Genomic DNA, 23,559 nt, shown 5'->3' on the forward strand with positions numbered 1-23,559 from the left:
CAGCAGCTGGCCTGGGGCTCAGCTCACGTTTACTCACAGATGCCTCGGCACGGTCCCCCAGCTTTGCAATGAGGACGCTCCTTGCATGGGGGGTGGGTGGCTGGCTGTATGGGAGATGGTTCCCCACCTCTGACCAATTTCAGAATTGTTTACCGCTGGAGCAAGTGTCGTGATAGGGTTTTCCTCTGTATAACTCGTGGGTTCAATTTTTTTTTCTTTTATGGTTCAAGTTAGATTTTATTCCTCTTTTATGTATTTATAAATATAAGCATGGAAATAATTCATTCCTATAAATACATCTGTGTGACGGGAAGAACTTTTTTCTGTTTTATTTTTAAATTTTATTTTTTAAAATTTTGAAATTTAATTTTATTTATGTTTTTATACAGCAGGTTATTATTAGTTATGTATTTTATGCATATACATGTATACAGGTCAATCCCAATCTCCCAACTCATCCCACCACCACCACCCCATGGCTTCCCACCCTTGGTGTCCATACGTTTGTTCTCTACGTCTGTGTCTCTATTTCTTCCCTGCAAACCAGTTCATCTGTACCATTTTTAGGCTCCACATATATGCATTAATATACAATATTTGTTTTCCTCTTTCTGACTTACTTCATTCTGTATGACAGTCTCTCAATCCATTGATGTCTCTACAAATGACCCAGTTTCATTCCTTTTTATGGCCGAGTAATATTCCATTTTATATATGTACCACATCTTTATCCACTCATCTGTCTGTGGGCATTTAGGTTGCTTCCATTACCTGGCTATTGTAAATAGTTCTGCAACGAACATTGTGCTGAATGTGCCTTTTTGAAATACGGTTTTCTCTGGGTATATGCCCAGAAGTGGGATTGCTGGATCAGATGGTAATTCTATTTCTAATTTTTTTAAGGAAACTCCATACTGTTCTCCATAGTGACTGTATCAATTTACATTCCCACCAATAGTGGAAGAGGGCTCCTTTTGTCCACACCCTCCCCAGAATTGGTTGTTTGTATATTTTCTGATGATGCCGATTCTAACAGCTGTGAGGTGATACCTCATTGTAGTTTTGATTTGCATTTCTCTAATAATTAGTGCTGTTGAGCAGCTTTTCATGTGCGTCTTGGCCATCTCTGTGTCTCCTTTGAAGAAACGTCTCTTTAGATCTTCTGCCCATTTTTTTGGGTTGTTTGTTTTTTTAATATTAAGCTGCATGAGCTGTTTATATATATTTGAGATTAAACCTGTGTCCATTGATTCATTTGCAACGATTTTCACCCATCCTGAGGGATGCCTTTTTCCATTCCCGTTTTTTTTAACAAAAAAGGAAAGAAAGGAAAAGAAGCAGAACACTAATGTGCGTAAAATATGCCTTTTGAAACGGTCGTTTTGAAATATGGACGTCCTTTGAATTTTTTGGTCGATATGTGACCCCAGGATTTGTTTTCAGGGCAGGTGTCATTTACAGGCCTGCAATGATTTTGAATATCAACTGACGATTAGCGTTGGGATTAAAGCTGCTGTTGTGTGAAACGGCCACAAGGTGGCAGCAGTTCACCCTTACCAAATCTGGTTACTAGGGCAAGAGAGCCTCAGTGGAAGTGGTGTTCTAGATTGGAGTTTAGAATGGAATGTACCAGGAGAAAGCCGCTCACGTTTGTCTCACTACTTCTTGTTCGTGTTTTTAATTTAATTTTTTATTTTTTATTACAGCAAGTTTGATTACAATGTTTGGCTTGTTGTAGGTGTGGAAGATGTGGTTCTTTTACACATATACAGATGACTGTTCTTCCTGGGATTCTTTTCCCATGTACGTTATGACAGAATATTGAGTAGTCCTCTCTTGGTATTCTGTAGGTCTTTGGTGATTATATATGTCACCTGTGTTTGTATATGTCTGTTAACCCCGATATCGTAATGAAACCAATCCTCACACCTTTCCATTGGTGAAACATAAGTTTGTTTAATGAATCTGTGACTGCCCTTCTCCGTGGAAATATCTGCCCTGGTATCCACTTTTAGGTAACACCTATAGGTGATATGATATGATATGTGTCTTTCACTTTCTGACTTACTACAAGTCACGTGATTACTTCTAGACTCATCTACGGTGCTGCAAATGGCATTGTGTCCTTTTTTCCCTTGGCTTCTCTTCTGCCTTAGCGGGGTCCATTTTCAACAATGTGATTCCCTGAGGGTTGTGGATTAGCTGACCTGGGCAGCCTTACCCTGCCGGCCCGCCCTCCCCAGGTGTGCCTCGTTGAGGTCAATATAAACAGAGCTCCAGGCAGCAATAGCCCCTGAAGCTGTGCCTGACTCCATATTCTCTGCCCCGTCAGCAGTCTCGGGGCTGTGCTGGTGGGAGGGAGTGAGGGGCCACAGCTTTGTGGGTGGCCCGGTGTGAGTGGGGTTCTGCTGGCCTTTCTGCAGGAGTTGCCAGGCTGCCGCCTGTAAAGAAGAGGATGTGTCACCCATACCTTCCGCTGGAATTTCTCTCCGGACAGAGGTGAGGAAGGAAAAAAGCAGTGGGGGCCGGGACAGGAGGGGTATCTCAGGCAGGGCAATGGAAAGCTTCTGGAAGAGCGCCCGGTGCCAGGACCAACCTGGCTGGCCTGCAGGCACCAAGTTGTCCTGCGTGCTGTCGCTGGTGTGGCTCCACGGTCCTTCCTCTAGGCTTTCAAGCCCTTGTACATATTCAGGTGTTTTACCTGGAAAGGGTGGGAACAGTTCAGCAGCAGCTGGCCTGGGGCTCAGCTCACGTTTACTCACAGATGCCTCGGCACGGTCCCCCAGCTTTGCAATGAGGACGCTCCTTGCGTGGGGGGTGGGTTGCTGGCTGTATGGGAGATGCTTCCCCACCTCTGACCAATTTCAGAATTGTTTACCACTGGAGCAAGTGCCCTGATAGGGTTTTCCCCTGTATAACTCGTGGGTTCAGGATTTTTTTTTTCTTTTATGGTTCAAGTTAGATTTTATTCCTCTTTTATGTATTTATAGATATAAGCATGGAAATCATTCATTCCTATAAATACATATGTGTGACGGGAAGAACTTTTTTCTGTTTTATTTTTAAATTTTATTTTTTAAAATTTTGAAATTTAATTTTATTTATGTTTTTATACAGCAGGTTATTATTAGTTATGTGTTTTATGCATATATATGTATACAGGTCAATCCCAATCTCCCAACTCATCCCACCACCACCACCCCAGGGCTTCCCACACTTGGTGTCCATACGTTTGTTCTCTACGTCTGTGTCTCTATTTCTTCCCTGCAAACCAGTTCATCTGTACCATTTTTAGGCTCCACATATATGCATTAATATACAATATTTGTTTTCCTCTTTCTGACTTACTTCATTCTGTATGACAGTCTCTCGATCCATCGATGTCTCTACAAATGACCCAGTTTCATTCCTTTTTATAGCCGAGTAATATTCCATTTTATATATGTACCACATCTTTATCCACTCATCTGTCTGTGGGCATTTAGGTTGCTTCCATTACCTGGCTTTTGTAAATAGTGCTGCAACGAACATTGTGCTGAATGTGCCTTTTTGAAATACGGTTTTCTCTGGGTATATGCTCAGATGTGGGATTGCTGGATCAGATGGTAATTCTATTTCTAATTTTTTTAAGGAAACTCCATACTGTTCTCCATAGTGACTGTATCAATTTACATTCCCACCAATAGTGGAAGAGGGCTCCTTTTGTCCACACCCTCCCCAGAATTGGTTGTTTGTAGATTTTCTGATGATGCCGATTCTAAAAGGTGTGAGGTGATACCTCATTGTAGTTTTGATTTGCATTTCTCTAATAATTAGTGCTGTTGAGCAGCTTTTCTGTGCGTCTTGGCCATCTCTGTGTCTCCTTTGAAGAAACGTCTCTTTAGATCTTCTGCCCATTTTTTTTGGGTTGTTTGTTTTTTTAATATTAAGCTGCATGAGCTGTTTATATATATTGGAGATTAAACCTCTGTCCATTGATTCGTCTGCAATGATTTTCGCCCATTCTGAGGGATGCCTTTTTCCATTCCCGTGTTTTTTAACAAAAAAGGAAAGAAAGGAAAAGAAGCAGAACACTAATGTGCGTAAAATATGCCTTTTGAAACGGTCGTTTTGAAATATGGACGTCCTTTGAATTTTTTGGTCGATATGTGTCCCCAGGATTTGTTTTCAGGGCAGGTGTCATTTACAGGCATGCAATGATTTTGAATATCAACTGACCATTAGCGTTGGGATTAAAGCTGCTGTTGTGTGAAACGGCCACAAGGTGGCAGCAGTTCACCCTTACCAAATCTGGTTACTAGGGCAAGAGAGCCTCAGTGGAAGTGGTGTTCTAGATTGGAGTTTAGAATGGAATGTGCCAGGAGAACGCCGCTCACGTTTGTCTCACTACTTCTTGTTCGTGTTTTTAACTTAATTTTTTATTTTTTATTACAGCAAGTTTGATTACAATGTTTGGCTTGTTGTAGGTGTGGAAGATGTGGTTCTTTTACACATATACAGATGACTGTTCTTCCTGGGATCCTTTTCCCATGTACGTTATGACAGAATGTTGAGTAGTCCTCTCTTGGTATTCTGTAGGTCTTTGGTGATTATATATGTCACCTGTGTTTGTATATGTCTGTTAACCCCGATATCGTAATGAAACCAATCCTCACACCTTTCCATTGGTGAACCATAAGTTTGTTTCATGAATCTGTGATTGCCCTTCTCCGTGGAAATATCTGCCCTGGTATCCATTTTTAGGTAACACCTATAAGTGATATGATAGGATATGTGTCTTGCACTTTCTGACTTACTACAAGTCACGTGATTACTTCTAGACTCATCTACGGTGCTGCAAATGGCATTGTGTCCTTTTTTCCCTTGGCTTCTCTTCTGCCTTAGCGGGGTCCATTTTCAACAATGTGATTCCCTGAGGGTTGTGGATTAGCTGACCTGGGCAGCCTTACCCTGCCGGCCCGCCCTCCCCAGGTGTGCCTCGTTGAGGTCAATAAAAACAGAGCTCCAGGCAGCAATAGCCCCTGAAGCTGTGCCTGACTCCATATTCTCTGCCCCGTCAGCAGTCTCGGGGCTGTGCTGGTGGGAGGGAGTGAGGGGCCACAGCTTTGTGGGTGGCCCGGTGTGAGTGGGGTTCTGCTGGCCTTTCTGCAGGAGTTGCCAGGCTGCCGCCTGTAAAGAAGAGGATGTGTCACCCATAACTTCCGCTGGAATTTCTCTCCGGACAGAGGTGAGGAAGGAAAAAAGCAGTGGGGGCCGGGACAGGAGGGGTATCTCAGGCAGGGCAATGGAAAGCTTCTGTCAGAGTGCCCGGGGCCAGGACCAACCTGGCTGGCCTGCAGGCACCAAGATGGCCTGCGTGCTGTCGCTGGTGTGGCTCCACGGTCCTTCCTCTAGGCTTTCAAGCCCTTGTACATATTCAGGTGTTTTACCTGGAAAGGGTGGGAACAGTTCAGCAGCAGCTGGCCTGGGGCTCAGCTCACATTTACTCACAGATGCCTCGGCACGGTCCCCCAGCTTTGCAATGAGGACGCTCCTTGCGTGGGGGGTGGGTTGCTGGCTGTATGGGAGATGATTCCCCACCTCTGACCAATTTCAGAATTGTTTACCACTGGAGCAAGTGCCCTGATAGGGTTTTCCCCTGTATAACTCGTGGATTCAGGATTTTTTTTTCTTTTATGGTTCAAGTTAGATTTTATTCCTCTTTTATGTATTTATAGATATAAGCATGGAAATCATTCATTCCTATAAATACATCTGTGTGACGGGAAGAACTTTTTTCTGTTTTATTTTTAAATTTCATTTTTTAAAATTTTGAAATTTAATTTTATTTATGTTTTTATACAGCAGGTTATTATTAGTTATGTATTTTATGCATATACATGTATACAGGTCAATCCCAATCTCCCAACTCATCCCACCACCACCACCCCATGGCTTCCCACACTTGGTGTCCATACGTTTGTTCTCTACGTCTGTGTCTCTATTTCTTCCCTGCAAACCAGTTCATCTGTACCATTTTTAGGCTCCACATATATGCATTAATATACAATATTTGTTTTCCTCTTTCTGACTTACTTCATTCTGTATGACAGTCTCTCGATCCATCGATGTCTCTACAAATGACCCAGTTTCATTCCTTTTTATGGCCGAGTAATATTCCATTTTATATATGTACCACATCTTTATCCACTCATCTGTCTGTGGGCATTTAGGTTGCTTCCATTACCTGGCTATTGTAAATAGTGCTGCAACGAACATTGTGCTGAATGTGCCTTTTTGAAATACGGTTTTCTCTGGGTATATGCCCAGAAGTGGGATTGCTGGATCAGATGGTAATTCTATTTCTAATTTTTTTAAGGAAACTCCATACTGTTCTCCATAGTGACTGTATCAATTTACATTCCCACCAATAGTGGAAGAGGGCTCCTTTTGTCCACACCCTCCCCAGAATTGGTTGTTTGTAGATTTTCTGATGATGCCGATTCTAAAAGGTGTGAGGTGATACCTCATTGTAGTTTTGATTTGCATTTCTCTAATAATTAGTGCTGTTGAGCAGCTTTTCTGTGTGTCTTGGCCATCTCTGTGTCTCCTTTGAAGAAACGTCTCTTTAGATCTTCTGCCCATTTTTTTTGGGTTGTTTGTTTTTTTAATATTAAGCTGCATGAGCTGTTTATATATATTGGAGATTAAACCTCTGTCCATTGATTCGTCTGCAATGATTTTCGCCCATTCTGAGGGATGCCTTTTTCCATTCCCGTGTTTTTTAACAAAAAAGGAAAGAAAGGAAAAGAAGCAGAACACTAATGTGCGTAAAATATGCCTTTTGAAACGGTCGTTTTGAAATATGGACGTCCTTTGAATTTTTTGGTCGATATGTGACCACAGGATTTGTTTTCAGGGCAGGTGTCATTTACAGGCATGCAATGATTTTGAATATCAACTGACCATTAGCGTTGGGATTAAAGCTGCTGTTGTGTGAAACGGCCACAAGGTGGCAGCAGTTCACCCTTACCCAATCTGGTTACTAGGGCAAGAGAGCCTCAGTGGAAGTGGTGTTCTAGATTGGAGTTTAGAATGGAATGTACCAGGAGAAAGCCGCTCACGTTTGTCTCACTACTTCTTGTTCGTGTTTTTAATTTAATTTTTTATTTTTTATTACAGCAAGTTTGATTACAATGTTTGGCTTGTTGTAGGTGTGGAAGATGTGGTTCTTTTACACATATACAGATGACTGTTCTTCCTGGGATCCTTTTCCCATGTACGTTATGACAGAATGTTGAGTAGTCCTCTCTTGGTATTCTGTACGTCTTTGGTGATTATATATGTCACCTGTGTTTGTATATGTCTGTTAACCCCGATATCGTAATGAAACCAATCCTCACACCTTTCCATTGGTGAACCATAAGTTTGTTTCATGAATCTGTGATTGCCCTTCTCCGTGGAAATATCTGCCCTGGTATCCATTTTTAGGTAACACCTATAAGAGATATGATAGGATATGTGTCTTTCACTTTCTGACTTACTACAAGTCACGTGATTACTTCTAGACTCATCTACGGTGCTGCAAATGGCATTGTGTCCTTTTTTCCCTTGGCTTCTCTTCTGCCTTAGCGGGGTCCATTTTCAACAATGTGATTCCCTGAGGGTTGTGGATTAGCTGACCTGGGCAGCCTTACCCTGCCGGCCCGCCCTCCCCAGGTGTGCCTCGTTGAGGTCAATATAAACAGAGCTCCAGGCAGCAATAGCCCCTGAAGCTGTGCCTGACTCCATATTCTCTGCCCCGTCAGCAGTCTCGGGGCTGTGCTGGTGGGAGGGAGTGAGGGGCCACAGCTTTGTGGGTGGCCCGGTGTGAGTGGGGTTCTGCTGGCCTTTCTGCAGGAGTTGCCAGGCTGCCGCCTGTAAAGAAGAGGATGTGTCACCCATACCTTCCGCTGGAATTTCTCTCCGGACAGAGGTGAGGAAGGAAAAAAGCAGTGGGGGCCGGGACAGGAGGGGTATCTCAGGCAGGGCAATGGAAAGCTTCTGGAAGAGCGCCAGGGTCCAGGACCAGTGGGCTGGCTGGCCTGCAGGCACCAAGTTGGCCTGCGTGCTGTCGCTGGTGTGGCTCCACGGTCCTTCCTCTAGGCTTTCAAGCCCTTGTACATATTCAGGTGTTTTACCTGGAAAGGGTGGGAACAGTTCAGCAGCAGCTGGCCTGGGGCTCAGCTCACGTTTACTCACAGATGCCTCGGCACGGTCCCCCAGCTTTGCAATGAGGACGCTCCTTGCGTGGGGGGTGGGTGGCTGGCTGTATGGGAGATGGTTCCCCACCTCTGACCAATTTCAGAATTGTTTACCGCTGGAGCAAGTGTCGTGATAGGGTTTTCCTCTGTATAACTCGTGGGTTCAATTTTTTTTTCTTTTATGGTTCAAGTTAGATTTTATTCCTCTTTTATATATTTATAAATATAAGCATGGAAATCATTCATTCCTATAAATACATCTGTGTGACGGGAAGAACTTTTTTCTGTTTTATTTTTAAATTTCATTTTTTAAAATTTTGAAATTTAATTTTATTTATGTTTTTATACAGCAGGTTATTATTAGTTATGTATTTTATGCATATACATGTATACAGGTCAATCCCAATCTCCCAACTCATCCCACCACCACCACCCCATGGCTTCCCACACTTGGTGTCCATACGTTTGTTCTCTACGTCTGTGTCTCTATTTCTTCCCTGCAAACCAGTTCATCTGTACCATTTTTAGGCTCCACATATATGCATTAATATACAATATTTGTTTTCCTCTTTCTGACTTACTTCATTCTGTATGACAGTCTCTCGATCCATCGATGTCTCTACAAATGACCCAGTTTCATTCCTTTTTATGGCCGAGTAATATTCCATTTTATATATGTACCACATCTTTATCCACTCATCTGTCTGTGGGCATTTAGGTTGCTTCCATTACCTGGCTATTGTAAATAGTGCTGCAACGAACATTGTGCTGAATGTGCCTTTTTGAAATACGGTTTTCTCTGGGTATATGCCCAGAAGTGGGATTGCTGGATCAGATGGTAATTCTATTTCTAATTTTTTTAAGGAAACTCCATACTGTTCTCCATAGTGACTGTATCAATTTACATTCCCACCAATAGTGGAAGAGGGCTCCTTTTGTCCACACCCTCCCCAGAATTGGTTGTTTGTAGATTTTCTGATGATGCCGATTCTAAAAGGTGTGAGGTGATACCTCATTGTAGTTTTGATTTGCATTTCTCTAATAATTAGTGCTGTTGAGCAGCTTTTCTGTGTGTCTTGGCCATCTCTGTGTCTCCTTTGAAGAAACGTCTCTTTAGATCTTCTGCCCATTTTTTTTGGGTTGTTTGTTTTTTTAATATTAAGCTGCATGAGCTGTTTATATATATTGGAGATTAAACTTCTGTCCATTGATTCGTCTGCAATGATTTTCGCCCATTCTGAGGGATGCCTTTTTCCATTCCCGTGTTTTTTAACAAAAAAGGAAAGAAAGGAAAAGAAGCAGAACACTAATGTGCGTAAAATATGCCTTTTGAAACGGTCGTTTTGAAATATGGACGTCCTTTGAATTTTTTGGTCGATATGTGACCCCAGGATTTGTTTTCAGGGCAGGTGTCATTTACAGGCATGCAATGATTTTGAATATCAACTGACCATTAGCGTTGGGATTAAAGCTGCTGTTGTGTGAAACGGCCACAAGGTGGCAGCAGTTCACCCTTACCCAATCTGGTTACTAGGGCAAGAGAGCCTCAGTGGAAGTGGTGTTCTAGATTGGAGTTTAGAATGGAATGTGCCAGGAGAAAGCCGCTCACGTTTGTCTCACTACTTCTTGTTCGTGTTTTTAACTTAATTTTTTATTTTTTATTACAGCAAGTTTGATTACAATGTTTGGCTTGTTGTAGGTGTGGAAGATGTGGTTCTTTTACACATATACAGATGACTGTTCTTCCTGGGATTCTTTTCCCATGTACGTTATGACAGAATGTTGAGTAGTCCTCTCTTGGTATTCTGTAGGTCTTTGGTGATTATATATGTCACCTGTGTTTGTATATGTCTGTTAACCCCGATATCGTAATGAAACCAATCCTCACACCTTTCCATTGGTGAACCATAAGTTTGTTTCATGAAACTGTGATTGCCCTTCTCCGTGGAAATATCTGCCCTGGTATCCATTTTTAGGTAACACCTATAAGTGATATGATAGGATATGTGTCTTTCACTTTCTGACTTACTACAAGTCACGTGATTACTTCTAGACTCATCTACGGTGCTGCAAATGGCATTGTGTCCTTTTTTCCCTTGGCTTCTCTTCTGCCTTAGCGGGGTCCATTTTCAACAATGTGATTCCCTGAGGGTTGTGGATTAGCTGACCTGGGCAGCCTTACCCTGCCGGCCCACCCTCCCCAGGTGTGCCTCGTTGAGGTCAATATAAACAGAGCTCCAGGCAGCAATAGCCCTTGAAGCTGTGCCTGACTCCATATTCTCTGCCCCGTCAGCAGTCTCGGGGCTGTGCTGGTGGGAGGGAGTGAGGGGCCACAGCTTTGTGGGTGGCCCGGTGTGAGTGGGGTTCTGCTGGCCTTTCTGCAGGAGTTGCCAGGCTGCCGCCTGTAAAGAAGAGGATGTGTCACCCATACATTCCGCTGGAATTTTTCTCCGGACAGAGTTGAGGAAGGAAAAAAGCAGTGGGGGCCGGGACAGGAGGGGTATCTCAGGCAGGGCAATGGAAAGCTTCTGGAAGAGTGCCCGGGGCCAGGACCAACCTGGCTGGCCTGCAGGCACCAAGATGGCCTGCGTGCTGTCGCTGGTGTGGCTCCACGGTCCTTCCTCTAGGCTTTCAAGCCCTTGTACATATTCAGGTGTTTTACCTGGAAAGGGTGGGAACAGTTCAGCAGCAGCTGGCCTGGGGCTCAGCTCACATTTACTCACAGATGCCTCGGCACGGTCCCCCAGCTTTGCAATGAGGACGCTCCTTGCGTGGGGGGTGTGTTGCTGGCTGTATGGGAGATGATTCCCCACCTCTGACCAATTTCAGAATTGTTTACCACTGGAGCAAGTGCCCTGATAGGGTTTTCCCCTGTATAACTCGTGGATTCAGGATTTTTTTTTCTTTTATGGTTCAAGTTAGATTTTATTCCTCTTTTATGTATTTATAGATATAAGCATGGAAATCATTCATTCCTATAAATACATCTGTGTGACGGGAAGAACTTTTTTCTGTTTTATTTTTAAATTTCATTTTTTAAAATTTTGAAATTTAATTTTATTTATGTTTTTATACAGCAGGTTATTATTAGTTATGTATTTTATGCATATACATGTATACAGGTCAATCCCAATCTCCCAACTCATCCCACCACCACCACCCCATGGCTTCCCACACTTGGTGTCCATACGTTTGTTCTCTACGTCTGTGTCTCTATTTCTTCCCTGCAAACCAGTTCATCTGTACCATTTTTAGGCTCCACATATATGCATTAATATACAATATTGGTTTTCCTCTTTCTGACATACTTCATTCTGTATGACAGTCTCTCGATCCATCGATGTCTCTACAAATGACCCAGTTTCATTCCTTTTTATGGCCGAGTAATATTCCATTTTATATATGTACCACATCTTTATCCACTCATCTGTCTGTGGGCATTTAGGTTGCTTCCATTACCTGGCTATTGTAAATAGTGCTGCAACGAACATTGTGCTGAATGTGCCTTTTTGAAATACGGTTTTCTCTGGGTATATGCCCAGAAGTGGGATTGCTGGATCAGATGGTAATTCTATTTCTAATTTTTTTAAGGAAACTCCATACTGTTCTCCATAGTGACTGTATCAATTTACATTCCCACCAATAGTGGAAGAGGGCTCCTTTTGTCCACACCCTCCCCAGAATTGGTTGTTTGTAGATTTTCTGATGATGCCGATTCTAAAAGGTGTGAGGTGATACCTCATTGTAGTTTTGATTTGCATTCCTCTAATAATTAGTGCTGTTGAGCAGCTTTTCTGTGTGTCTTGGCCATCTCTGTGTCTCCTTTGAAGAAACGTCTCTTTAGATCTTCTGCCCATTTTTTTTGGGTTGTTTGTTTTTTTAATATTAAGCTGCATGAGCTGTTTATATATATTGGAGATTAAACCTCTGTCCATTGATTCGTCTGCAATGATTTTCGCCCATTCTGAGGGATGCCTTTTTCCATTCCCGTGTTTTTTAACAAAAAAGGAAATAAAGGAAAAGAAGCAGAACACTAATGTGCGTAAAATATGCCTTTTGAAACGGTCGTTTTGAAATATGGACGTCCTTTGAATTTTTTGGTCGATATGTGACCACAGGATTTGTTTTCAGGGCAGGTGTCATTTACAGGCATGCAATGATTTTGAATATCAACTGACCATTAGCGTTGGGATTAAAGCTGCTGTTGTGTGAAACGGCCACAAGGTGGCAGCAGTTCACCCTTACCCAATCTGGTTACTAGGGCAAGAGAGCCTCAGTGGAAGTGGTGTTCTAGATTGGAGTTTAGAATGGAATGTACCAGGAGAAAGCCGCTCACGTTTGTCTCACTACTTCTTGTTCGTGTTTTTAATTTAATTTTTTATTTTTTATTACAGCAAGTTTGATTACAATGTTTGGCTTGTTGTAGGTGTGGAAGATGTGGTTCTTTTACACATATACAGATGACTGTTCTTCCTGGGATCCTTTTCCCATGTACGTTATGACAGAATGTTGAGTAGTCCTCTCTTGGTATTCTGTACGTCTTTGGTGATTATGTATGTCACCTGTGTTTGTATATGTCTGTTAACCCCGATATCGTAATGAAACCAATCCTCACACCTTTCCATTGGTGAACCATAAGTTTGTTTCATGAATCTGTGATTGCCCTTCTCCGTGGAAATATCTGCCCTGGTATCCATTTTTAGGTAACACCTATAAGAGATATGATAGGATATGTGTCTTTCACTTTCTGACTTACTACAAGTCACGTGATTACTTCTAGACTCATCTACGGTGCTGCAAATGGCATTGTGTCCTTTTTTCCCTTGGCTTCTCTTCTGCCTTAGCGGGGTCCATTTTCAACAATGTGATTCCCTGAGGGTTGTGGATTAGCTGACCTGGGCAGCCTTACCCTGCCGGCCCGCCCTCCCCAGGTGTGCCTCGTTGAGGTCAATATAAACAGAGCTCCAGGCAGCAATAGCCCCTGAAGCTGTGCCTGACTCCATATTCTCTGCCCCGTCAGCAGTCTCGGGGCTGTGCTGGTGGGAGGGAGTGAGGGGCCACAGCTTTGTGGGTGGCCCGGTGTGAGTGGGGTTCTGCTGGCCTTTCTGCAGGAGTTGCCAGGCTGCCGCCTGTAAAGAAGAGGATGTGTCACCCATACCTTCCGCTGGAATTTGTCTCCGGACAGAGGTGAGGAAGGAAAAAAGCAGTGGGGGCCGGGACAGGAGGGGTATCTCAGGCAGGGCAATGGAAAGCTTCTGGAAGAGCGCCAGGGTCCAGGACCAGTGGGCTGGCTGGCCTGCAGGCACCAAGTTGGCCTGCGTGCTGTCGCTGGTGTGGCTCCACGGTCCTTCCTCTAGGCTTTCAAGCCCTTGTACATATTCAGGTGTTTTACCTGGAAAGGGTGGGAACAGTTCAGCAGCAGCTGGCCTGGGGCTCAGCTCACGTTTACTCACAGATGCCTCGGCACGGTCCCCCAGCTTTGCAATGAGGACGCTCCTTGCGTGGGGGGTGGGTGGCTGGCTGTATGGGAGATGGTTCCCCACCTCTGACCAATTTCAGAATTGTTTACCGCTGGAGCAAGTGTCGTGATAGGGTTTTCCTCTGTATAACTCGTGGGTTCAATTTTTTTTTTCTTTTATGGTTCAAGTTAGATTTTATTCCTCTTTTATGTATTTATAAATATAAGCATGGAAATCATTCATTCCTATAAATACATCTGTGTGACGGGAAGAACTTTTTTCTGTTTTATTTTTAAATTTCATTTTTTAAAATTTTGAAATTTAATTTTATTTATGTTTTTATACAGCAGGTTATTATTAGTTATGTATTTTATGCATATACATGTATACAGGTCAATCCCAATCTCCCAACTCATCCCACCACCACCACCCCATGGCTTCCCACACTTGGTGTCCATACGTTTGTTCTCTACGTCTGTGTCTCTATTTCTTCCCTGCAAACCAGTTCATCTGTACCATTTTTAGGCTCCACATATATGCATTAATATACAATATTTGTTTTCCTCTTTCTGACTTACTTCATTCTGTATGACAGTCTCTCGATCCATCGATGTCTCTACAAATGACCCAGTTTCATTCCTTTTTATGGCCGAGTAATATTCCATTTTATATATGTACCACATCTTTATCCACTCATCTGTCTGTGGGCATTTAGGTTGCTTCCATTACCTGGCTATTGTAAATAGTGCTGCAACGAACATTGTGCTGAATGTGCCTTTTTGAAATACGGTTTTCTCTGGGTATATGCCCAGAAGTGGGATTGCTGGATCAGATGGTAATTCTATTTCTAATTTTTTTAAGGAAACTCCATACTGTTCTCCATAGTGACTGTATCAATTTACATTCCCACCAATAGTGGAAGAGGGCTCCTTTTGTCCACACCCTCCCCAGAATTGGTTGTTTGTAGATTTTCTGATGATGCCGATTCTAAAAGGTGTGAGGTGATACCTCATTGTAGTTTTGATTTGCATTTCTCTAATAATTAGTGCTGTTGAGCAGCTTTTCTGTGTGTCTTGGCCATCTCTGTGTCTCCTTTGAAGAAACGTCTCTTTAGATCTTCTGCCCATTTTTTTTGGGTTGTTTGTTTTTTTAATATTAAGCTGCATGAGCTGTTTATATATATTGGAGATTAAACTTCTGTCCATTGATTAGTCTGCAATGATTTTCGCCCATTCTGAGGGATGCCTTTTTCCATTCCCGTGTTTTTTAACAAAAAAGGAAAGAAAGGAAAAGAAGCAGAACACTAATGTGCGTAAAATATGCCTTTTGAAACGGTCGTTTTGAAATATGGACGTCCTTTGAATTTTTTGGTCGATATGTGACCCCAGGATTTGTTTTCAGGGCAGGTGTCATTTACAGGCATGCAATGATTTTGAATATCAACTGACCATTAGCGTTGGGATTAAAGCTGCTGTTGTGTGAAACGGCCACAAGGTGGCAGCAGTTCACCCTTACCAAATCTGGTTACTAGGGCAAGAGAGCCTCAGTGGAAGTGGTGTTCTAGATTGGAGTTTAGAATGGAATGTACCAGGAGAAAGCCGCTCACGTTTGTCTCACTACTTCTTGTTCGTGTTTTTAATTTAATTTTTTATTTTTTATTACAGCAAGTTTGATTACAATGTTTGGCTTGTTGTAGGTGTGGAAGATGTGGTTCTTTTACACATATACAGATGACTGTTCTTCCTGGGATCCTTTTCCCATGTACGTTATGACAGAATGTTGAGTAGTCCTCTCTTGGTATTCTGTAGGTCTTTGGTGATTATGTATGTCACCTGTGTTTGTATATGTCTGTTAACCCCGATATCGTAATGAAACCAATCCTCACACCTTTCCATTGGTGAACCATAAGTTTGTTTCATGAATCTGTGATTGCCCTTCTCCGTGGAAATATCTGCCCTGGTATCCATTTTTAGGTAACACCTAAAAGTGATATGATAGGATATGTGTCTTTCACTTTCTGACTTACTACAAGTCACGTGATTACTTCTAGACTCATCTACGGTGCTGCAAATGGCATTGTGTCCTTTTTTCCCTTGGCTTCTCTTCTGCCTTAGCGGGGTCCATTTTCAACAATGTGATTCCCTGAGGGTTGTGGATTAGCTGACCTGGGCAGCCTTACCCTGCCGGCCCGCCCTCCCCAGGTGTGCCTCGTTGAGGTCAATATAAACAGAGCTCCAGGCAGCAATAGCCCCTGAAGCTGTGCCTGACTCCATATTCTCTGCCCCGTCAGCAGTCTCGGGGCTGTGCTGGTGGGAGGGAGTGAGGGGCCACAGCTTTGTGGGTGGCCCGGTGTGAGTGGGGTTCTGCTGGCCTTTCTGCAGGAGTTGCCAGGCTGCCGCCTGTAAAGAAGAGGATGTGTCACCCATACCTTCCGCTGGAATTTCTCTCCGGACAGAGGTGAGGAAGGAAAAAAGCAGTGGGGGCCGGGACAGGAGGGGTATCTCAGGCAGGGCAATGGAAAGCTTCTGGAAGAGCGCCAGGGTCCAGGACCAGTGGGCTGGCTGGCCTGCAGGCACCAAGTTGGCCTGCGTGCTGTCGCTGGTGTGGCTCCACGGTCCTTCCTCTAGGCTTTCAAGCCCTTGTACATATTCAGGTGTTTTACCTGGAAAGGGTGGGAACAGTTCAGCAGCAGCTGGCCTGGGGCTCAGCTCACGTTTACTCACAGATGCCTCGGCACGGTCCCCCAGCTTTGCAATGAGGACGCTCCTTGCGTGGGGGGTGGGTGGCTGGCTGTATGGGAGATGGTTCCCCACCTCTGACCAATTTCAGAATTGTTTACCGCTGGAGCAAGTGTCGTGATAGGGTTTTCCTCTGTATAACTCGTGGGTTCAATTTTTTTTTTCTTTTATGGTTCAAGTTAGATTTTATTCCTCTTTTATGTATTTATAAATATAAGCATGGAAATCATTCATTCCTATAAATACATCTGTGTGACGGGAAGAAATTTTTTCTGTTTTATTTTTAAATTTCATTTTTTAAAATTTTGAAATTTAATTTTATTTATGTTTTTATACAGCAGGTTATTATTAGTTATGTATTTTATGCATATACATGTATACAGGTCAATCCCAATCTCCCAACTCATCCCACCACCACCACCCCATGGCTTCCCACACTTGGTGTCCATACGTTTGTTCTCTACGTCTGTGTCTCTATTTCTTCCCTGCAAACCAGTTCATCTGTACCATTTTTAGGCTCCACATATATGCATTAATATACAATATTTGTTTTCCTCTTTCTGACTTACTTCATTCTGTATGACAGTCTCTCGATCCATCGATGTCTCTACAAATGACCCAGTTTCATTCCTTTTTATAGCCGAGTAATATTCCATTTTATATATGTACCACATCTTTATCCACTCATCTGTCTGTGGGCATTTAGGTTGCTTCCATTACCTGGCTTTTGTAAATAGTGCTGCAACGAACATTGTGCTGAATGTGCCTTTTTGAAATACGGTTTTCTCTGGGTATATGCCCAGATGTGGGATTGCTGGATCAGATGGTAATTCTATTTCTAATTTTTTTAAGGAAACTCCATACTGTTCTCCATAGTGACTGTATCAATTTACATTCCCACCAATAGTGGAAGAGGGCTCCTTTTGTCCACACCCTCCCCAGAATTGGTTGTTTGTAGATTTTCTGATGATGCCGATTCTAAAAGGTGTGAGGTGATACCTCATTGTAGTTTTGATTTGCATTTCTCTAATAATTAGTGCTGTTGAGCAGCTTTTCTGTGCGTCTTGGCCATCTCTGTGTCTCCTTTGAAGAAACGTCTCTTTAGATCTTCTGCCCATTTTTTTTGGGTTGTTTGTTTTTTTAATATTAAGCTGCATGAGCTGTTTATATATATTGGAGATTAAACCTCTGTCCATTGATTCGTCTGCAATGATTTTCGCCCATTCTGAGGGATGCCTTTTTCCATTCCCGTGTTTTTTAACAAAAAAGGAAAGAAAGGAAAAGAAGCAGAACACTAATGTGCGTAAAATATGCCTTTTGAAACGGTCGTTTTGAAATATGGACGTCCTTTGAATTTTTTGGTCGATATGTGTCCCCAGGATTTGTTTTCAGGGCAGGTGTCATTTACAGGCATGCAATGATTTTGAATATCAACTGACCATTAGCGTTGGGATTAAAGCTGCTGTTGTGTGAAACGGCCACAAGGTGGCAGCAGTTCACCCTTACCAAATCTGGTTACTAGGGCAAGAGAGCCTCAGTGGAAGTGGTGTTCTAGATTGGAGTTTAGAATGGAATGTGCCAGGAGAAAGCCGCTCACGTTTGTCTCACTACTTCTTGTTCGTGTTTTTAACTTAATTTTTTATTTTTTATTACAGCAAGTTTGATTACAATGTTTGGCTTGTTGTAGGTGTGGAAGATGTGGTTCTTTTACACATATACAGATGACTGTTCTTCCTGGGATCCTTTTCCCATGTACGTTATGACAGAATGTTGAGTAGTCCTCTCTTGGTATTCTGTAGGTCTTTGGTGATTATATATGTCACCTGTGTTTGTATATGTCTGTTAACCCCGATATCGTAATGAAACCAATCCTCACACCTTTCCATTGGTGAACCATAAGTTTGTTTCATGAATCTGTGATTGCCCTTCTCCGTGGAAATATCTGCCCTGGTATCCATTTTTAGGTAACACCTATAAGTGATATGATAGGATATGTGTCTTTCACTTTCTGACTTACTACAAGTCACGTGATTACTTCTAGACTCATCTACGGTGCTGCAAATGGCATTGTGTCCTTTTTTCCCTTGGCTTCTCTTCTGCCTTAGCGGGGTCCATTTTCAACAATGTGATTCCCTGAGGGTTGTGGATTAGCTGACCTGGGCAGCCTTACCCTGCCGGCCCGCCCTCCCCAGGTGTGCCTCGTTGAGGTCAATATAAACAGAGCTCCAGGCAGCAATAGCCCCTGAAGCTGTGCCTGACTCCATATTCTCTGCCCCGTCAGCAGTCTCGGGGCTGTGCTGGTGGGAGGGAGTGAGGGGCCACAGCTTTGTGGGTGGCCCGGTGTGAGTGGGGTTCTGCTGGCCTTTCTGCAGGAGTTGCCAGGCTGCCGCCTGTAAAGAAGAGGATGTGTCACCCATAACTTCCGCTGGAATTTCTCTCCGGACAGAGGTGAGGAAGGAAAAAAGCAGTGGGGGCCGGGACAGGAGGGGTATCTCAGGCAGGGCAATGGAAAGCTTCTGGAAGAGTGCCCGGGGCCAGGACCAACCTGGCTGGCCTGCAGGCACCAAGATGGCCTGCGTGCTGTCGCTGGTGTGGCTCCACGGTCCTTCCTCTAGGCTTTCAAGCCCTTGTACATATTCAGGTGTTTTACCTGGAAAGGGTGGGAACAGTTCAGCAGCAGCTGGCCTGGGGCTCAGCTCACATTTACTCACAGATGCCTCGGCACGGTCCCCCAGCTTTGCAATGAGGACGCTCCTTGCGTGGGGGGTGGGTTGCTGGCTGTATGGGAGATGATTCCCCACCTCTGACCAATTTCAGAATTGTTTACCACTGGAGCAAGTGCCCTGATAGGGTTTTCCCCTGTATAACTCGTGGATTCAGGATTTTTTTTTCTTTTATGGTTCAAGTTAGATTTTATTCCTCTTTTATGTATTTATAGATATAAGCATGGAAATCATTCATTCCTATAAATACATCTGTGTGACGGGAAGAACTTTTTTCTGTTTTATTTTTAAATTTCATTTTTTAAAATTTTGAAATTTAATTTTATTTATGTTTTTATACAGCAGGTTATTATTAGTTATGTATTTTATGCATATACATGTATACAGGTCAATCCCAATCTCCCAACTCATCCCACCACCACCACCCCATGGCTTCCCACACTTGGTGTCCATACGTTTGTTCTCTACGTCTGTGTCTCTATTTCTTCCCTGCAAACCAGTTCATCTGTACCATTTTTAGGCTCCACATATATGCATTAATATACAATATTTGTTTTCCTCTTTCTGACTTACTTCATTCTGTATGACAGTCTCTCGATCCATCGATGTCTCTACAAATGACCCAGTTTCATTCCTTTTTATAGCCGAGTAATATTCCATTTTATATATGTACCACATCTTTATCCACTCATCTGTCTGTGGGCATTTAGGTTGCTTCCATTACCTGGCTATTGTAAATAGTGCTGCAACGAACATTGTGCTGAATGTGCCTTTTTGAAATACGGTTTTCTCTGGGTATATGCCCAGAAGTGGGATTGCTGGATCAGATGGTAATTCTATTTCTAATTTTTTTAAGGAAACTCCATACTGTTCTCCATAGTGACTGTATCAATTTACATTCCCACCAATAGTGGAAGAGGGCTCCTTTTGTCCACACCCTCCCCAGAATTGGTTGTTTGTAGATTTTCTGATGATGCCGATTCTAAAAGGTGTGAGGTGATACCTCATTGTAGTTTTGATTTGCATTTCTCTAATAATTAGTGCTGTTGAGCAGCTTTTCTGTGTGTCTTGGCCATCTCTGTGTCTCCTTTGAAGAAACGTCTCTTTAGATCTTCTGCCCATTTTTTTGGGTTGTTTGTTTTTTTAATATTAAGCTGCATGAGCTGTTTATATATATTGGAGATTAAACTTCTGTCCATTGATTCGTCTGCAATGATTTTCGCCCATTCTGAGGGATGCCTTTTTCCATTCCCGTGTTTTTTAACAAAAAAGGAAAGAAAGGAAAAGAAGCAGAACACTAATGTGCGTAAAATATGCCTTTTGAAACGGTCGTTTTGAAATATGGACGTCCTTTGAATTTTTTGGTCGATATGTGACCACAGGATTTGTTTTCAGGGCAGGTGTCATTTACAGGCATGCAATGATTTTGAATATCAACTGACCATTAGCGTTGGGATTAAAGCTGCTGTTGTGTGAAACGGCCACAAGGTGGCAGCAGTTCACCCTTACCCAATCTGGTTACTAGGGCAAGAGAGCCTCAGTGGAAGTGGTGTTCTAGATTGGAGTTTAGAATGGAATGTACCAGGAGAAAGCCGCTCACGTTTGTCTCACTACTTCTTGTTCGTGTTTTTAATTTAATTTTTTATTTTTTATTACAGCAAGTTTGATTACAATGTTTGGCTTGTTGTAGGTGTGGAAGATGTGGTTCTTTTACACATATACAGATGACTGTTCTTCCTGGGATCCTTTTCCCATGTACGTTATGACAGAATGTTGAGTAGTCCTCTCTTGGTATTCTGTAGGTCTTTGGTGATTATGTATGTCACCTGTGTTTGTATATGTCTGTTAACCCCGATATCGTAATGAAACCAATCCTCACACCTTTCCATTGGTGAACCATAAGTTTGTTTCATGAATCTGTGATTGCCCTTCTCCGTGGAAATATCTGCCCTGGTATCCATTTTTAGGTAACACCTATAAGTGATATGATAGGATATGTGTCTTTCACTTTCTGACTTACTACAAGTCACGTGATTACTTCTAGACTCATCTACGGTGCTGCAAATGGCATTGTGTCCTTTTTTCCCTTGGCTTCTCTTCTGCCTTAGCGGGGTCCATTTTCAACAATGTGATTCCCTGAGGGTTGTGGATTAGCTGACCTGGGCAGCCTTACCCTGCCGGCCCGCCCTCCCCAGGTGTGCCTCGTTGAGGTCAATATAAACAGAGCTCCAGGCAGCAATAGCCCCTGAAGCTGTGCCTGACTCCATATTCTCTGCCCCGTCAGCAGTCTCGGGGCTGTGCTGGTGGGAGGGAGTGAGGGGCCACAGCTTTGTGGGTGGCCCGGTGTGAGTGGGGTTCTGCTGGCCTTTCTGCAGGAGTTGCCAGGCTGCCGCCTGTAAAGAAGAGGATGTGTCACCCATACCTTCCGCTGGAATTTCTCTCCGGACAGAGGTGAGGAAGGAAAAAAGCAGTGGGGGCCGGGACAGGAGGGGTATCTCAGGCAGGGCAATGGAAAGCTTCTGGAAGAGCGCCAGGGTCCAGGACCAGTGGGCTGGCTGGCCTGCAGGCACCAAGTTGGCCTGCGTGCTGTCGCTGGTGTGGCTCCACGGTCCTTCCTCTAGGCTTTCAAGCCCTTGTACATATTCAGGTGTTTTACCTGGAAAGGGTGGGAACAGTTCAGCAGCAGCTGGCCTGGGGCTCAGCTCACGTTTACTCACAGATGCCTCGGCACGGTCCCCCAGCTTTGCAATGAGGACGCTCCTTGCGTGGGGGGTGGGTGGCTGGCTGTATGGGAGATGGTTCCCCACCTCTGACCAATTTCAGAATTGTTTACCGCTGGAGCAAGTGTCGTGATAGGGCTTTCCTCTGTATAACTCGTGGGTTCAATTTTTTTTTTCTTTTATGGTTCAAGTTAGATTTTATTCCTCTTTTATGTATTTATAAATATAAGCATGGAAATAATTCATTCCTATAAATACATCTGTGTGACGGGAAGAACTTTTTTCTGTTTTATTTTTAAATTTTATTTTTTAAAATTTTGAAATTTAATTTCATTTATGTTTTTATACAGCAGGTTATTATTAGTTATGTATTTTATGCATATACATGTATACAGGTCAATCCCAATCTCCCAACTCATCCCACCACCACCACCCCATGGCTTCCCACACTTGGTGTCCATACGTTTGTTCTCTACGTCTGTGTCTCTATTTCTTCCCTGCAAACCAGTTCATCTGTACCATTTTTAGGCTCCACATATATGCATTAATATACAATATTTGTTTTCCTCCTTCTGACTTACTTCATTCTGTATGACAGTCTCTCGATCCATCGATGTCTCTACAAATGACCCAGTTCCATTCCTTTTTATGGCCGAGTAATATTCCATTTTATATATGTACCACATCTTTATCCACTCATCTGTCTGTGGGCATTTAGGTTGCTTCCATTACCTGGCTATTGTAAATAGTGCTGCAACGAACATTGTGCTGAATGTGCATTTTTGAAATACGGTTTTCTCTGGGTATATGCCCAGAAGTGGGATTGCTGGATCAGATGGTAATTCTATTTCTAATTTTTTTAAGGAAACTCCATACTGTTCTCCATAGTGACTGTATCAATTTACATTCCCACCAATAGTGGAAGAGGGCTCCTTTTGTCCACACCCTCCCCAGAATTGGTTGTTTGTATATTTTCTGATGATGCCTATTCTAACAGGTGTGAGGTGATACCTCATTGTAGTTTTGATTTGCATTTCTCTAATAATTAGTGCTGTTGAGCAGCTTTTCTTGTGCGTCTTGGCCATCTCTGTGTCTCCTTTGAAGAAACGTCTCTTTAGATCTTCTGCCCATTTTTTGGGGTTGTTTGTTTTTTTAATATTAAGCTGCATGAGCTGTTTATATATATTGGAGATTAAACCTGTGTCCATTGATTCATTTGCAACGATTTTCACCCATCCTGAGGGATGCCTTTTTCCATTCCCGTTTTTTTTAACAAAAAAGGAAAGAAAGGAAAAGAAGCAGAACACTAATGTGCGTAAAATATGCCTTTTGAAACCGTCGTTTTGAAATATGGACGTCCTTTGAATTTTTTGGTCGATATGTGACCCCAGGATTTGTTTTCAGGGCAGGTGTCATTTACAGGCATGCAATGATTTTGAATATCAACTGACCATTAGCGTTGGGATTAAAGCTGCTGTTGTGTGAAACGGCCACAAGGTGGCAGCAGTTCACCCTTACCAAATCTGGTTACTAGGGCAAGAGAGCCTCAGTGGAAGTGGTGTTCTAGATTGGAGTTTAGAATGGAATGTACCAGGAGAAAGCCGCTCACGTTTGTCTCACTACTTCTTGTTCGTGTTTTTAATTTAATTTTTTATTTTTTATTACAGCAAGTTTGATTACAATGTTTGGCTTGTTGT

This window comes from Mesoplodon mirus (genome assembly GCF_964341445.2).
Source record: "Mesoplodon mirus genome assembly, chromosome: 8".
NCBI classification, from domain to species: Eukaryota; Metazoa; Chordata; class Mammalia; order Artiodactyla; family Ziphiidae; genus Mesoplodon; species Mesoplodon mirus.